Source organism: Herpailurus yagouaroundi, unplaced genomic scaffold (genome assembly GCF_014898765.1).
Source record: "Herpailurus yagouaroundi ecotype Mexico unplaced genomic scaffold, PumYag 159, whole genome shotgun sequence".
Classification (NCBI taxonomy): domain Eukaryota; kingdom Metazoa; phylum Chordata; class Mammalia; order Carnivora; family Felidae; genus Herpailurus; species Herpailurus yagouaroundi.
In genome coordinates this window covers 56,940,127-56,956,459 of record NW_024412400.1, presented here as the reverse complement: position 1 = coordinate 56,956,459, position 16,333 = coordinate 56,940,127, and positions in this window count along the sequence as shown.

Sequence of the window (16,333 nt, the reverse complement as noted above, 5' to 3'; positions counted from 1 at the left end):
TTTATTTTATTTTATTTTATTTTATTTTATTTTATTTTATTTTATTTCATTTCATTTCATTTCATTTCATTTCATTTCATTTTTCTTTCCCTTCCCTTATGTTTATGTGTTTTTAATTTCCATAAATGAGTGAAATTGTATGACATTTGTCTTTCTCTGAGTAACTTATTTCACTTTGCATAATACATTCTAGATCCATCCACATTGTTGCAAATGGCAAGATTTCATTCTTTGTGATTATCAAGTAATATTCCATTGTATGTATATGCCACCTCATCTTTATCCATTCATCAATGGACATCTGGGCTCTCTCCATAATTTGGCTATTGTTGATAGAGCTGCTATAAACATTGGGGTGTTGATTATTTCCTTCACTGTGCAGAAGATTTTTATCTTGATGAGGTCCCAAGAGTTCATTTTTGCTTTTCTTTCCCTTGCTTCCAGAGACAGTTCTAGTAACAAGTTGGTCCAGGCCAGGTCAAAGAGGCTATTGCCTATTTTCTCCTCCAGGGTTTTGATGGTTTCCTGTCTTACATTTAGGTCTTTCATCCATTTTGAGTTTATTTTTGTGTATAGTGTAAACTTTGTCAAAGATTAGTTGGCCATACGTTTGTGGATCCATTTTTGGGTTTTCTATTCCGTCTCATTGATGTATGTGTCTGTTTTTGTGCCACTACCATACCATCTTAAAGATTATAGCTTTGTAATACAGCTTGAAGTTCAGAACTGTGATGCCGTGTGTGTGTGTGTGTGTGTGTGTGTGTGTGTGTGTGTGTGTGTGTGTGTATGTGTGTTTCAACGTTACTTTGGCTATTTGGGATCTTCTATGGTTCCATACAAACTTTAGAATTGTTTGTTCTAGCTCTGTGAAGAATGGTGGTGCTATTTTGATAGGGATTGCATTGAATGTATAGATTGCTTTGGGTAGTGTAGGCATTTTAACTATATTTGTTCTTCCAATCTTGCACCAGGGATTCCTGAACAGAGATTTCCCTTTTTATTTTTTTCCTTTAGTGTCTACCTTTATGTCTGGGGGAAAAAAGGAGCTCCAATCTAGTACCTACTTATTTTGACAATATAAAGAAGAATGAGGGTAAATTTTTTTCAAGAAATTGTTTTCTTTGGGAACTTAGAATTTAAAATTAGAACTCAAAATATGTCACTTTGTTCCATGTTTGGAGAAATATTCATTAGTAATTATCTTAGTTCAGGTTGTTGTAACAAAATTCCATATACTGAGTATCTTAAATAAATTATTTCTCTCAATTTGTAGATCCTGGGAAGTTCAATATCAGGGGGCTGGCAGATGGTATCTGTTAGGGGCCTGCTTCCTGGCTTTTAGATGGCTATCTTCTCATTGTAGCCCAATGTGACACAGAAAAGGAGGAAGAGCTCTCCTAACTGTTATTAGGGCACTAATCCCATCATGAGCACCCCAACTTTATAATCTCATTTAATCCTAATTATCCCAAAGGCCCTATTTCCTAACCCTATCAGATTGGGGGTAGGGATTCATTAAATGAATTTGGGGAGACAAAAACATTGTCTGGAGGAGTAATTATAATATTTCATTCAATGTCTCTCAGTTTCTTACTAGCTGTCTCAACAAAAGTTAACTGACCTTTAAGTCTTTTAAGCTCCTCATCTGGCTGTGTTATGGTGAGGCTAACGTGTAATCATATAATTTAGCACCATGCTGAAATACTGTATGTGCTCAAGATATTTGAAATTATTAAAGTGGAAAAGTCCAATTTGATAAAGATAATCTGATACCCTTGTCCTGGAACCAAGAATAAAAATTATCTATTTTATGGTTCTGTGACTTTTAGAATGTAACATTTCTTTGAAGTAATATAATGCAGAATAAATAAGGATCAAATTAGAAGGAAATATCCTATAAACACCTTTGATCCTTATCTGTTTAATTTCTTTTACTAATTACTTGCTAAAACAGTTTGTCACATATCTCAGCTTTTGGTAAATGAGGAAAAATCAGGAAGATAAAACATATAGTTTTGGCCCCATTTTAGTTTGGTAGAGTATACACTAAAATATACATCTATATAATTGCTATCTTTCTAAATATTTTAAAAGTTATTCATATTTAGAGAGGCAGACATATTTTTCCAGGTGTGGATAATGACCTATGACTATTCCTGAGATCTCTTTCAATTTGTAGCTTCTATAGCATTGAAAAGTGAGAAACTGAAAATAACCTCAGTATCTTTATGCAGTTACAATGATTGCTTTTCTCTATAGGCTTTTCCATCTTTATCACCAAATATCTATTTTTCTTTGCTGAATATTTATATACATGGCTTGAAAAACTTACTGTTTAACATTGATTCTCCCTTACCTAGACTGAGTTTATAAGTAATATATGATTTGTAAAGAGCTACCATCAATGCAGAAAGAAAGCCAAAAACCTAAAAAAATGAATACCTATTTTACAATAAAAGAATACACCAATAATTCAAATAATGAGCTATTCAAATAATGAGCCACGACTTGTTAAGATTTTGGTTCCTGGGGTTCTAGATGTGATAAATTTTTTTTTAAAGATGTTAAATATAGGAGGACACAATTTTAGCATTACATATAATAACTTGGAAGCTAAATAACTCAACTATTAGCATGAACAGATTCAACATGGAAACTATCTTTCATCCTTTCCTTAAATACTCTTCATTTTTCTACTTCTAAAACAATATCTAAAAATATACTTCCAAGTAAGAGTAATTTAACTAACTGATCTTTATAGGGAATATACAAAAATACAACCAGTTTCTGTATTTCAATTGTGTATCTTGCAAATTTACTGAATTCATTTTAATAGTTCTTTAATGAGATTCATAGGATTATCAAGGATACTGACCTACAATTTTCTCTTGTTTGGAGTCTTGTCTGGTTTTGGTATCAGGTTAATTCTGGCCTTGTAAAATGAGTTTGGTAGAATTTCTTCCTCTTCAATTTTTGCAATGATTTAAGAATAGGAACTAACTCTCTTTTAAGTGTTTTGTGTAATTCACCTGTGAGCCCTCTTGTCATGGACCCTTGTTTTCTTTTTGTTTTTGTTTTTTTCAAGTTTTTAAACCTTTGATTCAATTTCACTACTTGTAATTCATCTCTTCAGATTTTCTATTTCTTTTTAATTCAATCTTGGAAGGTTATGTGCTGCTAAGTCTTTATCCATTTCTTCTAGATTTTCTAATCTCTTGGCATATAATTTTTGTAGTATTATAATCCTTTGTAATTCTTTAGTGTCACTTGTAACTTTTTTTCATTTTTTTCATTGTATTTACTAGGCCCTTTTTTCCTGTATTTTGATTTTATTTACCGTATATAAAAAAAAAACCTACCTTTTAATTTCATTGATTTGTCTATTTTTTAGTCTATTTTGTTTTCACATCATCTTTATTATTTCCCTTCTTGTACAAACTTTGGGCTTTCTTTACTCTTCTTCTAATTTTTTTTAGGTGTAAAGTTAGTTTATTCAGATTTTTTCTTGTGGCTTCAAGTAGGCCTGTATTGCTATTAACCTACCTCCTAGAACTGATTTTGCTGTATCTTATAAACTCAGTGAAGTGTTTCCATTTTCATTGGTCTCAAGGTATTTTTTAAAATTTTCAGTTTGAATTCATTGATCTATTGATTTTCAATAGCTTTATTTTTAAGTCTATATGTGTTTAGTTTTTTTCCAGTTTTCTTCTTGTTCTTGACTTATTTTTTTAACTTATTTTTTTAAGTAAGCTCTTGACCCAACATGGGGCTTGAATTCATGACTGAGATCAAGAGATGAGTGCTCTACAGACTAAACCATCTTCTTCATTGCAGTTGATTTCTATTTTCATACCATTGTGTGGAAAAGATGCTTGATATGATTTCAGTCTTCTTAAATTTATAGAGACTTGTTTTGTGGCCTAACATATGATCTGTCCTGGAAATTCTTTGATGTGCAATTAAAAAGAATGTGTGTTCTACAGATTTGGGGTGAAAATGCTGTCTCTATATCGATCAAATTCATGTGGTTTATTGTGTTTTTTAAAGCTATTTTTTTAAATTGATTTTTCTGCCTGGATGTTGTGTTCATTGATATAAATGGGTTGCTAAGGCCCCCTGTTTGTTTGTTTTTTTCCTTACTGTCAATTTCTTGTTTTACATCTACTATTAATTGCTTTATGTATCTTTTAAAATTTCTCTTCAGGGGCGCCTGGGTGGCTCAGTCGGTTAAGGGTCCGACTTCAGCTCAGGTCATGATCTCGCGGTCCGTGAGTTCGAGCCCCGTGTCGGGCTCTATGCTGACATCTCAGAGCCTGGAGCTTGTTTCAGATTCTGTGTCTCCCTCTCTCTCTGACCCTACCTCGTTCATGCTCTGTCTCTGTCTCAAAAATAAATAAATGTTAAAAAAATTAAAAAAAAAGATTTTAAAATTTCTCTTCATTTTAATTTTGACAGAGAGAGCACACACAAGTGGAGGAGGGGCAGAGAGACAGGGAGACACAGAATCTGAAGCAGGCTCCAGGCTCTGAGCTGTCAGCACAGAACTCTATGCGAGGCTCAAACCCACAAACCGTAAGAATATGACCTGCACCAAAGTCATATGCTTAACCAACTTGAGTCACCCAGGAACCCCTATAATTGCTTTATGTATTTAGATGTTCTATGTTGGGTTCATAAATATTCATAAATGTTATATTCTATTCGTGCATTGACCACTTTATCATTATGTAGTACTTGTTCGTGTTAAGTCTGTTTTAAAATCTGTTTTGTTTGATATGGATATTGCTTTCTTTTGGTTTCCATTTGCAGGAATTATCTTTTCCATTCCTTCACTTTCAGTTTCTCTGTGTCTTTACATCTGAAGTGAGTCTCTTTTAGGTAGCATATAGATAGGTCTTTTTTTTTTTTTTTAATCATCCACCATTTTTTTAAACATTGGAACATTTAGTCATTTTCATTTAAAGTAATTATTGATAAGTGTGTATTTATTGCCATTTTAATTATTTTCTGTTTGTTTTGTAGTCCTTCTCAATTCCATTCTCTTGCTTTTTTCCCTTGTGATTTGATGGTTTTCTTCAGTGTTAGGTTTGGCTTTCTTTATTTTTTTGTGTATCTATCATAGGTCTTTGGGTTGTGGTTGCCATGAGATTCATATATTACTATTTCATATATATATGATATATATATCATATAATGATATATCATATGTATCATTTTGTATGTATATATCATATGTATCATTTTGTATGTGTATATATCATATATACCATTTCGTGTGGCTGGAACTGGATAAGACAAGAGTCAGAGGATCCCAAAGTGTGCCACACATGGGTCATCTTGATAGGAGAGTTGGAACTAAAATGTGCAGATACCAAGGGTGGGGGGTTTCCCCAGGATGTGCTTCACCAGCATTGCTTTATGGGTCAGCTGGAGTTGGTACAGGTGCAGTCCAGCAGGGGTTTCTGGAATAAGGTGTGGTGTTCTGGGGCTACCTTGGTGTGATGGTTGGGGCTGGAGTGGGCTTGAGATTCCAAGATGCACTGCACCAGAGCCACCATGTTGGGATGGCTGGAGTTATAGTGGGCATGAGTCAGGAGGTATTAAGGTGTTCCACTTTGGGGCCACCTGATGAGATGGCTAAAGCTGGAGCAAGCATGTGATGGGGGGCCCATGGAATGCTACACTGGATCTCCCATTGTAGAACTGTTGAGGCTGGGGCAAGTGTGGGTCAGAAGTGTCCTGTGGCATTATGTGCTGATGCTACCTTGACAATACAGCTGGAACCCACTGTTCCAGAGCTGCCTTAGTGGGATGGCCTGATCTGTGGTGGTTGGGAGGCTGGGACCTATCATGCTGGGGTTGCCTTGGCATGAGTGAAGCTGGTATGGGTCAGGGACCAATGGCATACTTAGCAGGGGTAAAACACCTGGAACTTGCTCCTGCCTGCACTACCAAGACTGAAATGGGCAGGGAAAAAAAAAAATCAAAAAACAAAAAACAACATGACACATGTCAGTGCTTCCAACTCTAGAGAAAATTCAAGTACTTCCCTGCCTATATTGGTGGATAGTTTCAGGTTAATAAATGGATTTCCTTCACTTATCAAGTTTCCCTTTTAACTGTTGCTTTTTTTTTTTTTGCTGTCCCCTAGGGTAAGTCTGTTCACAGAACCTTCAGTAATATGCCTGCCTTCAGTAGGTCACTGTGCTGGGGGTGGGATTCATGTCATTACAGTGTCTCCATCTCTCCTACCCTTCTCTATGTGGTCCCTCTATCATTTGTTGTGAGGTAACTGTTCAATCAGCTCTCAGTTCTTCAAAAAGACTGTTCTACATGTAGGTGTAGATTTACTGTGTCCACGAGAGGAGGTGAGTTCAATGTATTCCTATATCACTCTCGAGCTATCCTCCTCTATGTCATATTTTCTTTATTCATTCATCTGTCAATAAAATTTGGATTATTCCCATCTCTTAGTTAGTGTAAAAATGATGTAATGGACATGGGTGTGCAAATATCTCTTAAAGATCTTGCTTCGAGTTTTTTTGGATGTATACCCAGTAGTGGGATTACTAGATCATATGGTAACTCTATGTTTAATTTTTTGAGGAACCCCCAAATGTTTTCCCTAATTGCTACATTTATTTTACATTCTGAACAGTGTACAAGGATTCTAACTTGTCTACATTCTTTCCAACAGTTATTTTCTGTTCAATAATGGCTATCTTAATGGGTGTTAATTAACATCTCTTTGTGGTTTTGACTTCTATTTCCCTAATGCTTAGTGATGTTGAATACCATTTCATGTTCTTTGCTATTTATACATCTTATTTGGAGAAATACTTATTTACATCTTTTGCCTATTTTTAAATCCAGTCTTTTTTTATTGTTAAGATATAGACATTCCTTATATATTCTGCATATTAAATATTTATAAAATATATTATTTGCAAGTATTTTTTCAATTCTATAGGTTACCTTTTCACTCTGTTAATTTCCTTTGCCGTGCAGAAGTTTTTCAGTTTGTGTAGTCCTATTTGCTTATTTTTATTTTGTTGCTTGTGCTTCTGGTTTCCTATCCAAGAATTCACTGCCAAATCCTATGTTACAAAGCTTTTCCCCTATGTTTTTTTCTAGAAGTGTACTAGTTTTAGGTCTTAATTTGTTAATTTTTGTATACTGTGTAAGGTAAGGGTCCAACTTCATTCTTTTGAATGTGGACATAACAGTTTTTTTAAAGTGGTTGATTTTATTTATGATATTTAAGTCTCCGGAATAAAGGTTATAAATGGTGGATCAATAGTTATATCTGATAACATCTTTCACTTTCTTTTCCCCATATGTATACTGGAGGGTGTATATATATATATGTCTCTAAGTCTATATAAGTCTAAGGCTTAGACTTATATATAGTCTATATAGTCTATATATATAGTCTAAGGCTATATATATATATATATATATATAGTCTATATATATAGTCTAAGGCTATATATATATATATACATATATATATATATATAAATATATACATATATATGACTTAGAGGCCAATTTTTGTGTAAGTACCTTCTATGTAAAGATACAGGTTGCCAGCTTCTCTGGACTCTTTAGAGATTGGCCCTGTTGGGATTCCAACTCTTTTCTGAATCCAAATTGCAATTGTACTTTTGGGTAAGTATACAGCGGCCACTCCGCTATGTTCCCATCACTCCCTGTTATCATAGCTGCACTTAAGTCAAGTGGCAGGGTTTCAGCATTATCCTTTCACTTTTATTTTTCTCACAGCAGAGTTAAGAGGAAAGCAAGCCACTACCTGTACCCTTATCTGTTTCACAAGTGGGAAAAATAAAAATTGACCCAGAGGGCTACATGTTTCAAGAAAAGATAAGGAGTATTTTTTCCCCCTGTAAGTGAAGAATATTTTTCAATCTGGCATATTTTAAACATTCACATTATCTTCCCACCCCCTATAGGCATTTGAGTTTGCAAGTCCTGCTTTAAGCAGTAATTCAGGGTAACAGTGAGAAGTGTGCCATAAATATTTTCAAAAGTTCATCATTATATATCTTGCTCCTAAGGGAAGTAAAAATGATAAAAGGTTTTATTAGGAGAGATAGGAGCACTTCTCCTTTCTGTTCAGTGCATACTATTTTTATTTTTTTCCTAAAAATTGAATAAAAGTCCCCTGGCATGTAAATCCATGAAGTATGATACTTGATAACAAATTCTCCAAAATATTCAAAACTGACATTTTCAACAAAACTTTTGTTTCCATTGTGAATTTGGTAATGTATTAAATGGCTTATTTTTACTAATTAAGAATGGATTTAAACTGCCTACAGATTACCAGCCTGTTTCATCAAAGTTCTTTGCTTTTCACACAGATATTCACATACACAGTGATAGAATTAGTAATAATAAAGTTATATAAAAGATAAACAGGTTTCAATGAAACAATGTTCAAATTCTGTAAGGCAAATATTTAAACTTAAAAATAAGCCCTTTCAAGTCATCTAAAGTTCTCTGTAGAAATGCAACATGATAAAGGAATTTTGGTTACTGTTTAAATTTGAAATATTTCATCCATTACGATGACAAAAATGGTTTTAGCAACTGTCCTTACATTCCTCCAAAATTTCAAAGTACTTTGGGCCCTTCTAAGATGAATGTCCTTTTTTCCTTGCCTCTCATTCTTTAAGTTATTTTCCAAAGATAGCAATGTGGACTAGTTTAATTGGCTCCAAATTTAGGCGTTGTTTTCATTTCTCCCTTTTCTTTCCTTACAAATGGACTTCAGATATATTTTTCACCAGAACATTGTCCCTCCTCCATGAGGGCAGAGCCCGCTGGGAGCTAAACCTCCACCCCTCTGGACAGCACCCTGTAATGTTCTTTCTTTAGTCTCTGCCTTTTATACTCCATCCCCTTACACAAATTCATTTCCCGGTTCATAGCAATAGGAATTCGGCTAACACCATTCCATCAATTCAGGGGCTCTTAATCTAGAGGCTGAAGGAGGTTACAGGCTTCACACGTGGGAGCTGCCATCTCCACGCCAGACTTGGGCGTGCAGCCAGTGCTATCTCTGAAGAGAGTTGCGAGTAAAGAACTCTTCTTATTTTTTCATGTGTAAAATTATGAGTTTTATTTATATTTTGGTATTTGTGAGTGGATGGTATAAAAATTACAGTGAAATTAAATTTTTTTTCACCACTTAAAATGCTATAACACAACATAAACATTTATATAAAATAAAAAAAAGAAAATGCATAAACACAACATCATCATCAGATAATTATCAAGGTGCTTATGTGGTGATTCCCTGTTTATTACAGAGCCTTCTCAATTATTGTAGTTTAACAAATAGTTCAGAACCAGGAAAATGATGCTCTGCTTCATGTTCACAACACTGGAATGGTCTATCACTCTGCTAATTTAATTATATGCCCTTTGGTTTTAATGAGCCATTATAAACCTATTTAACATGTGAGAGTAGATATTTCTGGGATACTTGATAAAATTAACTTCCTAAAATTGCAAATCTGAGGAAGAAGATCTCAACCATGATAAAGTCACAAAATTATAGGCACGTGGAATAACTGAAATATCCCTCATTTCCTTATTCCTTTAACCAATATCTGCTTGCTACATGTTTTTTTCAGGAATTCTTCTAGGGGCTGAATTACAGTGAGGAAAGTCAGCCTAACTGCCTGCCTCAGTGGTTTATACATTGTAGTGAAAGAAGACCTCTAAAATGTAATCTGATTAATTAACAAGAAAGAAATTTTAGTCCAAGAGTTCTTAATCTTGAGTGCACACTGCAACCGCCTAAGGGGTTTTAAAATTTACTGATGCTACTGTCCCTCCACTAGAGATTCTGAGATAATTCCTCTGTGTTCGAATTTTTAAAATCCCCCCATATGATTCTGATGTGCAACCAGCAGTCAGAACCATTTGCCTAGAGAATAAAGTTAACCAGAGAAAATGTGATGTAACTTTGAATTTCTGGGTTTCTAAGCCCTTTGGACGTCTCTAACATTACCTTAAAATATTTTCAAGGCTTTCCAAAATTGAAAGTGCCTACACTTTGTTAGAACAGGCATGCAATTTAATGGAAATGCAAAGGATATCTGAAGAAAGATTAAAGAGTCTAAAGTTGGCTGGCAAAAGATAAGAAATTTCTGAAGATCCTGAGAGTGAAATTGAGAATTGAAAATACCCATATGTCAAAGACAAACATATGAGCTGTAATTGATTGAAGGAAGGGATTGGAAATGAGTGCTAGAATTATGGTGAAGGCTGAAATAAGATAGAAGAGATTAAAGCTCCGTGGATAGATTGAAAAGACCTTGAGTGACCAAAATATTGGGATTAAATTTTTGTAGCTCATTTTATCATCTGTCTGTGTCAATGCAGATACTTTATACATCTATATCTTGTATTTATGTTGTATTATACTGGTATATTCCTTGAGTAAGTTTACTTTTTGGCACTATTCCTAGTGTTCTAGTGTTTTCTCTCTCTCTCTCTCTCTCTCTCTCTCTCTCTCTCTCCAATAACTCAAAACTCCAATATGTGACTCAATCCAATTGGATATTTTAGTATTAGTGTATGACAAAAAAAAATAAGTTTATCTTGGACAGAAGATTTTTATTAGAAATGTGACATAATAAACTAAGTTTCTAACCTTTTTATCTTATTAAATTTTAACATCCAAATGAGTGAGCTAAGTATCATTTCAAAAACATTGTCAACTGAAGAACTATATAGTGTCTAACTGCTATGAACACAGGTTGTACAGCAAGGTTTATAATTCAACGAACTGTGTGTTCTGAATTCTGCCATGTATAAGTTGTATGACCTTTAGTATGCTTTAATATTTCTGTGTAGGTTCTAGGTTAATAACAGTAGAAATTATATATTTTAGGGGTGCCTCAGTTGCTCAGTTGGTCGAGTGTCTGACTTCAGCTCAGGTCATGATCTCATGGTCCATGGGTTTGAGCCCCACGTTGGGCTCTTTGCTACAGCTCACAGCCTGGAGCCTGCTTTCAGATTCTGTGTCCCTCTCTCTCTCTCTGTGCCCCTGCCCCGCCCATGCTCTGTCTCTCTCTCTCTCTCTCTCTGTCTCTCAAAAATAAAAATAAATGTTAAAAAATAAAAATAAATAAATTATATATTTTAAAAGTTATTCGAGTAAATTCTACCAGCATTATGTTTTACAGTTTTTTGTGAAGGCATTTGATTTGGGAAATTCCCACATATACGATGGAGAACAACAAATATTAAGCATGCAACTTGAATTCTAAAATACATAATTAAAATTTATTATGCCATTAGTTTGTTGCAGTTCACTATATCTTAGTGGTACATATTCCCATAATTTTGAAGTGGGGAGATAATAACTGGTCAACATAAAAACGGATATTTAAATTTTCAGTGACTGATTTAACAAAAAGCCCACAATTACTTTTACATTAATCCACTTGGTAAAATGGTCAGTATATTAAAACCAAGTGGACCTGGTAAACAGCCAACTAAATTACCCAGCGTATGGCCACACAATGTAATCACAATGAGTTTGCAGACTTAAGTCTCCAGGTTCATGGAAATAATTTTATTTATTTAATTAGTTAAAATGACATGATAAAAAATGAAAATAAAAATTAAGTTTTTATGTTAATTCCAGTTAGTTAACATATGGTATAATATGAGGTACATGTGGGAGTACAACATAGTTATTCGACAGTTCCATACCTCATTCGATGCTCATCACAACAAGTGTACTTCTTAATCCCCTTCACTTATTTCCCCCATCCCCCCTCCTGCCACCCCTCTGGTACCCATCAGTTTGTTTTTTATAATTAAGAGTCTGTTTTTTTGGTTTGTCTTTTTTTCTTTGTTTTGTTTATTAAATTCCACATATGAGTGAAACAATATCGTAATTTCTCTTATTTTGCTTGGCATTATACTCTCTGGCTACATACATTTCATTGCAAATGGCAAGATTTCATTTTTTATGGCTGAATAATACTCAATTGTGTATATATACTATTTTTTATCCAATCATAAATTGATGGGCAGTTGTGCTGCTTCCATAGCTTGACTATTTTAAATAGTGCTGCTATAAACACTAGGGTACACGAATACCTTTGAATTAGTGTTTTTGTATTTTTGGGTAAATACCCGGTTGCCTTGATCATAGCATATCTATTTTTAATTTTTGAAGAAACTCCAAGATGTTTTCAACATTCTCAACAATGGTGCAGCAGTGTTCCCTTTTCTCCATATCCTCAGCAACACCTGTTGTTTTTTGTGTTTTTTACTTTAGCCATTCTGACAAAATGCAGTGATATCTCATTGTGGTTTTGGCTTGCATTTCCCTTATGAATGACGTTGAGGTTCTTTTTATGTGTGCGCTGGCCATCTGGATGTCTTCATTGGAGAAATGTCTTTCATGTCTCCTACCCTTTTGTAAGTGGATTATTTGTGATTTTGGGTGTTCAGTTTTGCAAGTTCTTTATGTATTTTGGATACTAACCTTTTATTAGATATGCCATTTGCAAATATCTCTTCCTGTTCAGTACGTTGCCTTTAATTTTGTTGATTGTTTTCTTTGCTGTGCGGGAGCTTTTCATTTTGATGTAGTATCAATAGTTTATTTTCTCTTTTGTTTCCCTTGCCTCAGAAGTTCTATCTAGAAAAAATTTTATAGTCCATGTCAGAGAAATTACTGTTTGTGCTCTTTTCTAAGACTCTTATGGTTTCAGGTCTCATATTTAAGTACTTATTCTAAGTTTTTGTGTATGATGTGATAAAGTGGTCCAGTTCCATTTCTTTGCATATAGCTGTCCAGTTTTCCCAACACTATTGTTGAAGAGACCCTTTTTATACATTGTGTATTCTTGCCTCCTTTTTCAAAGATTGACCATATAATTGTGGGTTTCTTTCTGGGTTTCATATTTTTTTCTGTTGATCTCTGTGTCTATTTTTGTGCCAGTACCATGCTATGTTGATCACTACAGCTTGTAATATAACTTGAATTCCAGAATTGTAATGCCTCCAGCTATGCTTTTCTTTTTCAAGATTGCTTTGGCTACTTGGGTCTTTTCTGGTTCCATACAAATTCTAGGATTGTTTGTTCTAGTTCTGTGCGGAATGCTGTTGGTATTCTAATAGAGATTACGTTAAAGTTGTAGATTGCTTAGGGTAGTATGGACATTCTTAAAGTATTTTTTTCTTTCAATCCATTAGCATGCAATGTCTTTTCATTTCTTTGTGTCATCTTCACTTTATTTTATCAGTATGTTATAGTTTTCAGAATATAGCTCTCTTTTAACTCTTTGGTTTGGTTTATTCCTAGGTATCTCACTATTTTGGGTACAATTGTAAATGAGAGTATTTTAATTTCTCCTTCTGCTTCATTTTTGGTGTATAGAAATGCAACAGAATTCCATACATTGATTTCATATCCTGTGACTTTACAGAATTCATTTATCATTTCTAGCAGTTTTTAGGTGGAGTCTTTCAGATTTTCTATATGGAGCATCATGTCATTTGCAAATAGTGAATGTTTTACTTCTTCCTTAACAATTTGGATGCATTTTTAAATTTTTGTTGTTTGAGTACTGTGGCTGGGACTTCCAGAACTATGGTGAATGAATGTTGTGGTAGTGGACATCCTTTTATTGCGCCTGACCTTACGGGAAAAGCTCTGTTTTTCCCCATTAAGAATGATGATAGCTGTGGGGTTTTTTCATGTATGACCTTTATTATATTGAATTATAATTCTTTCTAAACCTACTTCAGGGAGGGTTTTTATCATGAATGGATATTGTACTTTGTCAAATGTTTTTTCTGCATTTATTGGAATGATCATATATATGGTTCTTATCATTTCTTTTATTGATGTATCATGATGATTGATTTGCAAATATTGAGCCACTCTTGCAACCCAGGAATAAATCCTAGATTAAATAAAACCTAGAATAAAACCTAGATTATGGTGAATGACTTTTTTAAGGTAATGGATTTTGTTTGCTAGTATTCTGTTCAGGATTTTTGCATCCATGTTCATTAAGGATACTGTTTTGTAGTTCTCTCTCTCTCTCTCTCTCTCTCTCTCTCTCTTTTTAAGTGGTGTCTTTATCTGGTTTTGGTGTCAGGGTAATGCTGGCCTCATAGAATTAATTTGGAAGTTTTTTCTAAGTTTTGAATAGTTTAAGAAAAATAGGTTTTAGCTCTTCTTTTCTAATTTTTGAATAGCTTAAGAAAAATAGGTATTAACTCTTCTTTAAACTTTTTTTTTAAATTTTTAAATCTTTATTTATTTTTGAGAGAGTGAGAGAGAGACAGAGTGAGAGCAGGGGAGGAACAGAGACAGAGGGAGAAACAGAATCCGAAGCAGACTCCAGGCTCTGAGCTGTCAGCACAGAGCCTGACACGGGGCTTGAACCCAAGAACCATGATCATGACCTGAGCCGAAGTTGGACACTTAACCGACTGAGCCACCAGGCACCCCTCTTTAAATGATTTTAGAATTAACCTGTGAAGCCATCTAACCCTTGACTTTTGTTCTTGGGAGGTTTTTGATTACCAATTAATTTCTTTGCTGGTTTTTGGTCTGTTCAATGTTTTATTGATTTCTGTTTCATTTTTGGTAGTTTGTTCTTGTAGGAATTTATCCTTCTAGGTTGTCCAATTTGTTGGGATATGGTTTTTTATAATCTCTTATAATTATTTATATTTCTGTGATGTTATTTCTGTCATTTATGATTTTGTTTGAGTCCTTTCTGTTTTTTCTTAATAAGTCTGGTGAGATAATTATCAATTTTATTCTTTTTTTTTTTTTCTTCAGAGAATCAGATCCTGGTTTCATTGATGTGTTCTATTGGGTTTTTGTTGTTGTTTGTTTATTTTTTTTAGTTTCTGTGTCCTTTATTCTGCTCTAATCTTTATTATTTCCTTCATTCTACTGGTTTTAGGTTGTGTTTGTTCTTTTTCTAGAACCTTTAGGTATAAAGTTGCGTTGTTTGAGATGAGATTTTTCTTGCTTTTTGAGGTAATTATGTAGTACTGTGAACTTCCCTCTTAAAATCACTTTTGCTGAATCCTATTGTTTTCATTTTATTTTTTTTTTCATGTACTTTTTTGTTTCTTTATTTCATGGTTGACCCATTCATTGTTTAGAAGTATGTTATTTAACCTCCATGTATTTGTGTTCTTTCCAGGTACTTTCTTGTGGCTGACTTTTAGTTTGATAGCATTGGGGTCAGGAAAGATGCATGGTATGACGTTGATCTTCTTGAATTTGTCAAGGCTTGTTTTATGGGCTAATATTGATCTATTCTGGAGAATGTTCTATGTGCACTTGAAAAGAATGTGTATTCTGATGTTTTAGGATGGACTATTCTGAACATATCTGTGAAATCCTTCTGGTCCAGTATGCCATTCAAAGCCATTGTTTCTTTGTTGATTTTTCTATTCAGATGACTTGTCCATTGATGTCAGTGAGATATTAAAGCCCCCAGTATTGTTGTATTATTACTGATTAATTCCTTTGTTATTTTGTTTTTTAATGTTTGTTATTTATTATTGTTTCAGACTTTGCTTTTGAAGTCTATTTATTCCAATATAAATATTGCTACTTAAGCTTTATTTTAACACCTACTTGTATGATACATGTTTCTCAGTCTCTTCACTTTCAATCTCTAGGTGCCTTTAGGTCTAAAATCATTCCCTTATAGGCAGCATACAGAAGGGTCTTGTTTTTTTTTTTTTTTAATTCATTCTGTCACCCTATTTCTTTAGATTGAAGTGTTAAGTCCATTTGAATTCAAAGTAATTGATAGAGGGGTGCCTGAGTGGCTCAGTCAGTTACATGTCGAACTTGAGTTGAGGTCGTGATCTCATGGTTCATGGATTTGAGCCTCATGTCAGGCTCTGTGCTGACAGCTTGGAACCTGGAACCTGTTTCGGATTCTGGGTCTCCCTCTATGCCCCTCTCCCACTCACACTCTGTCTCTTTCTCTCTCAAAAGTAAAATAAAACACTAAAAGTATTTCAAAGTAATTGATAGATGGTATGCTTTTATTGTCATTTAATTGTTTTGTGGTTCTTTCTGAGGATTTTCTCCAATCCTTTCTTGTCTTTATCTCTTTCATGATTTGCTTATTTTCTTTAGTGATCACTTGGATTTGTCTCTTTATTCTTTGCATATTTATTAGTGGTTTTTGATATATAGTTACCAGTAGGTTTGTGTATAACTTCTTCTGCATATAGGAATTTATAATAAGTTGATGGTCATTTAAGTTTGAACCCATTCTTTACTTCTCTC